A 6,053-nucleotide genomic window follows, 5' to 3' on the forward strand; every position below is an offset into this window, starting at 1 on the left:
TTTTTTCAGACATTCTGACTTAATAATCCGACTTTCATGTGAAATTTACCAAAATTAGAAATTTGTTTTTCTGATCCCATAGCACATGAACGCACAATGAGACCACATTTCCAATAAACACTTTGCGTAAAGACTTTGGCCGTTCAAAATGGCTGCTATCATTGGGTTGGGGTTATCATATTGGGTTAGGGTTATCATTGGTGATGCTTCCCTGCAGGTGTCGTCACCAGTAAGTCAGGCAAACAAGGCAGAGGGTTTTCTTCATTTGCATTTGCATTTCTTCTCTGGTTAATTGTATGTTGCTTAGCTGTGTCAATTAAAATTAAACACCAATGAATATATCCTTGAAAACAACACAAAAGATCAGAGAACACTCCAATTATAAAGGGGCTTCAGGGCCAGCGTTGGTGGATTAGTCAGCTGAGGTAAATTGCGTTTGTAATTGGTGATGAAGGGGCTACTTGCTTGCACACTGCTCTTTTCGAGGCCTTGTTTGGACCATAATGATTGATCTACATAAATTTCTTTAAGCAACTAAGCAACTAAGGCACAAGAAAAGGCTCAGCTTGCCCTCTCAACACATCTGAATCTGTGTTGCCCGGCTCTACTGCTGCTGCTGATAAGGACGAAGTGCTTGTATGACTCTGGCCTGGAGTCTGAATTCAGCTCAGTGTGTTTCCAGCAGAGCGTATGGATGTGTTACGGTCTCATGTTGTCAGCCATGCAGATTCCAACAGTGCAGTCGAGGATAAACACCTGTCTAGTACGGAGTCTGTGATGTGTGTGTGTGTGTGTGTGTGTGTGTGTGTGTGCTCTCCAGGCCTCCGTGTCATGTGTCATGTGATGCTGCCTTGTCTCTGGGAACATCAGGTTGGGTTTTCACACTGTGTTTAGTGGAACGGATGCCGTGTTACCAGACGCTCATCTGTTCTGACTCCTCTGGGAACCCAAATGAATCCAAACCTCTGAGCGTATCACAGATCATTCCTGTCATTCTTACAGCCAGTCAACCGCAACCGATCTGTCAGCATCGCTCATAGGCAAGCCGATACTTTTAAGCTGTTACAGTCCAAATGGCAGGAGCCGATCTGGTGTCTAATAATAATAATAATAATAATAATAAACTTTATTTGTATAGCACCTTTCATACAAGAAATGCAGCTCAAAGTGCTTTACAACAAAGAAATTACATGCATGGAAATAGACATAGAATGAGCATAACATAAGATGGAAAATAAAACCCACTGAATAATAATAAAAATAAAGTTAAGAAATAGAGTACATAGAATGCATAAAATCAAGTAAAATACAACATTTTAAAAGAAGTGCAGCAGTGCATAAGTGTGAAGCAAAGTGCAAAAAAAAAAAAAAAAAAAAAGAGTTTAAGGCCTGTATCAGGAAAGTCAGAGCTAGTTAAAGGCTAAAGTGAAGAGAGAAGTTTTTAGCTTTCTTTTAAAAATATTTAGTGAGCTGGCTTCCCTGATATCTATAGGCAGTGTGTTCCAGAGCTTTGGGGCGTAATTGACAAAGGCTGCATCCCCGATTTTCTTTCGGCTGTTGCTGGGAACCTCCAATAAACCGGCAGCAGATGATCGCAGTGTTCTTGAAGGCAAGTAGTGAACAAGGGAGTTAGAAATGTAGCTTGGTCCTAGCCCATTAAGGGCTTTGTATATAAGGAGGAGGACCTTGAAATCAATTCTAAATGTTACAGGAAGCCAGTGTAGAGCAGCTAAAACTGGACTAATGTGCTCTCTCCTCTTGGTTCTGGTTAATAGCCGAGCTGCAGAGTTTTGAATAAGCTGAAGTCTCTCAGTGGTTTTTTTCGGGAGACCAGTAAAAAGTGCGTTACAGTAATCAAGTCGGCTTGAAATAAAGGCTTGAGGCAGCGTGAGGCAGCTTGATGTAGGAGTTTACCTGATGCAGACAATATATCGAAATGAAAGAAAAATGAATCGTGACATTAGCTCCATGTTATTCTGCCGTAGTAATCACAAATGAGACGGCTTGCCCATCACAATTTCACAAGTTCTCCATCGAAATTATATTATTTGCACTTTGTAATGACATTTTTAAATTGTTGTTTACATTCTAGCGAGCCAGTGCCATAGCTAGAAAGATTTGTGGCTCAGAAATAAACATAATTCTGCACAGATCTTTTATTTATTACATCGTATCGTGGTTGTATTCAATCGTGAACCCCATATCGCGTATAGAATATCTTCCCATCCCTAGTACTCTTTATTAAAAGTTACACGTTGAAAGTACTTTTTCGTTTTGTCCCACTTCAAAAACATGCCATAGCAACATGGCTTGTGCTGCCAAGTGTGTTTGTCCATCCTTGTGTTATAATTCAATGCAGGCTGTTTTGAGCATGCTAGATAAATACTAAGCAAGATTTGTATGATAGACATACAGCATGGTCAGCATGGACATATAATACTGTGATTTGGATTATCTGTGGGAGACCCAGATAAAGTCCTGCCTTTAAAAATGTATCAGTATCTAGTTTTAGTTTTAGTTTATTGGGTTTATTTATATCAGGGACCATGTACAAAATACATTAATCTCAAACAAAGAGAGAAGATGCTTTGTACCAGATTTAGCTGCTAGCTAATTTCCATTTGTAGTCCCTGGGCTACTTTTAGACTGCTGCCTTCTGATTGCTCATGTCGTGAATTTTGACTTTGAACTTTGTTATGATGTGATTTTACTTGTATTTTGCTTCTGATTTCTTTTGCCATATGGTTCATGGTACATATTGATACTTGATCATATATATAGGTAATAAATAGGATTTTTCAAGGACTCTAAGGCACATTACATGAGAAGACTAAACAAAAAGACTAAAGGCAGGACAGCACAAACCGCCTTTCCTGATTCTCTGTTACTGATGTCCTTGTGTTTAGCCTTCTCATGTAACGTGCCTTAGAGCCCTTGACGGACGCTACAAAAATCCTATTTATTATATATATATATTTGATCAGAATATGCACCACAAACCTGAATATGGCGAGCACGTCCTCCTGTTGTGTTTTCCACCAGGATGACAAAGAAGAGTGCGGCTGTTTGTCGTGTGAAGGAGCAGAGAATCTCTTTTTTCTCCAGCCAGAAAACCGATTCGGGTGTCCGAGATGTCTTTTGAACTTGTGCCAAAACTAAATGCTGTGTCATTTCGCTGCTCATGGCCGAACCAAAAAAATAAATAAATAAAAGGCATAAAGACATGATCTCATCTGTCTGTATTTGCCCTGACTTGACTGTAAATTCAGAAAAACAGCAGTTCTGGAATCACAAATGTAGAGTTGTTATAACCAGCAAACAGACATGGATCAAATAGCACTTACATCTGAATAATTGTCAGTGTTGTTTTAGCAGATTGGATTACTGGGAAGATTTTGCCACATAGATCACTGAAAATAAATCAGTGGAAATTATTTAAATGTCAATTTAGCAGACTTTGAGCCTGTATCTAATAATATCTGTCCTGATATCTGATAATGTAAGTGTCCTGGTGCGGCAGGACACACCCATCTGGTAAACCAAACAAAGTATTATTGGCAAATATTGTTTGACCCAAGTTTTCCTTCTATCTTATTGATTGCTCTATTCTGACATCAAGTTATAGTTATTTTCCACACAAATGTAAAAATATCTTCCTAAAAAGCGCATAGGAAGAAACACAGCAAACAAATATTTGACTGCAGAAAAACCCAGGATAAGAGAAGCTACCTGATACCTGATGAGCAGCGCTGCCTTTCACACAATAATGCTGCCTTGCATTTCTGCGGTATTGATCCGAGCGCTCGGTCCAACATGGCTAATGCACTGCTAGTTTCACTCTGGGGTCGAAACATCACTTAGCTCTGCCGATCAGACGCAATAGCACCCAGAGACGGGACGGATGCAGGGCGATTTGTTCAAATTTAACAGAAGGGTAATGGCAAGGAGGTAAAATTGCAAGCAGGAAAATATCCTCATGGATTTTCTACTAAAACCTGCAGCTGACAGAGAGGAGGCATGCAAGAATTTGAGCGCTGCCATCACACTTTATCCTCTCTCAAACCCCCTCCTGGATAAACTTAAGGTCAGGTCAACATTAGGAACCTCCTCCTAACGCCGAGTTACTGCCCCTTTTGGACAACGGCCATGTCTTAATTGATTTAATTATTTTTAAAATGCTCTTTTGACCTGTCTCCTCTCTTTCGTCTCCATCTGCCCTTCATGGTGAGATCAATAAGGAATCACAGCTTTCACCTGAGATCACCTGCTCAGTCTATTTCAGGGAAAGAGCCGGCGTTCCTAAAGTGTCTGTCGTTTTGTGGGAATCTGTGTCATGATTTCAAGAGAAGTAGTCCATGTACCCACCCCAAAACGCTGTAACACCGTTAGAAGGTGGTGTAGTTTTCTTATTCTAGTTGATAATTGGCTAAATAGGTGGTGTTACGTCTAGAATCTAGATAATTCCAGCTCAGCTACAATGGAGTTTGATATCAGAAAATGTTTCATCTGTTTGATCTAAAACATCAGCGGTAAACATCAGGTTTTGGTGTCAGTCCCTCAGAATCAAAGAGCGAGGGCTTCTTTCTAGAGCCGCCATTTTGCACCAAGAGACGTTCAACAATCATACAGGGAGAAATCCATCGTAGAAGAGGAGAGAGACCAATTTCTCCACCCACAGGAGCAGGAGAGACCAGAATGCAGTGCAGCTACAAGACATGTTTAGTTTTGAGTAAGGGGGGCGTGGCCGCGATCATAGAAACCAGTGTTCACAAACTAGCTAGTTAGCTATATTTATATGACCTTTGATTGAATGCAACAAGTTCACGCCTCTTCTCTGGTGGTTGTTGAAAGGCATTCTGGGAAATGTAGGAAATCACTAACTGAAGTAGAAGTAGACGGTAGCAGGTTGAGGGAAAGTGTGTTCACCAAAAAAGTGAATTCCAACATTTCATCACAAAATAACCGGCTGTATATGAGTGTGGATTTTTCCTTTAACTTTAAGAGGCATTTCACATGTTGCATTGCTTCCAGGTTGAGGCTGTTCCCATCAGCATTTATAATTCATGGTGTGCTGTTTTCACCAGCTACCTCACTTCTTTTCCAATACAGTATATACATTTTAACACACGTTAAGTTATGTTATTGTATACCTTGTAATGTATACGCTATGTTACTGGCCTGTGTGAAAGAGACTGCCACACATTCCTCTCTTGTATTACAAGCATGACTGGTGTGAGTATTCCCAGAGCCCAGGGTGAAACATGATGTACTGTAACAGGCTGTATTTATCATGTATTGGTAAACTGTCCTGTAATTGATCAGTGTGTATGGGTCCCTTAGGTCTGCCCTTAGGTCTTCCCTTGTCACCCTGACCATGAGGTAACACTCTATTTCCCCAGTTTCCCCAAGGGGATTAATAAAGTGATATCTTATCTTATCTTACTTGTGAAATCCTTCAGCAGGACAACGCCCCCCCTCTCCACTCTCTCTCCTAACTTTCCCAAGTCTGTTTTTCCTCTTCTCCCCATGCTTTCCCATCTGAAATTGGCACAGGGAGCATCTTCCTTTCCTGTCTACTATGAAGAGATTTAAACTAAGTGTGCCGCGCCGCGTCAAACTGAATTACGCCCCCGTGTCAATAGGCTGTTTCACTCTTCCTGTCCCGTAGCAATTGCAGCTGGAGCCAGAACCTGACATCGTGATTGTCCTTGTCCGATGAGCCAGATCAATGAGAGAGGAGAGAGGAGGAAGAGGAGGAGGAGGAGGGTGGGTGGTGTGTGTGTGTGTGTGTGGGGCAGGGGGGGGCAGCCCCTCCCATAATTAGGATAGCGTGCTGCACTGGAGGTCGGTGTTTACAGGACAGATGAGGGAGTTTCCTTCACTCGGTGGACTGCTCTGAGCGCCGAGGAAGCAGCAGCGATCATTTCTCCTCTCGCCTGCCCCGCCGCTGTCTCGCTCTCTTCCTGCCTCGGCTTATTTCTGCAACTCATCCCTGCCCGCGCCGCGACCGGACACAGAGGCTGATCCAGGACAGGGGGAAGCAGCAGGCAGAG

This window comes from Centroberyx affinis, unplaced genomic scaffold, assembly GCF_046629955.1.
Source record: "Centroberyx affinis isolate AG114_WGS23_722 - 3 ecotype Tasmania unplaced genomic scaffold, CSIRO-AGI_Caff_v1 ptg006247l_1, whole genome shotgun sequence".
NCBI lineage: Eukaryota > Metazoa > Chordata > Actinopteri > Beryciformes > Berycidae > Centroberyx > Centroberyx affinis.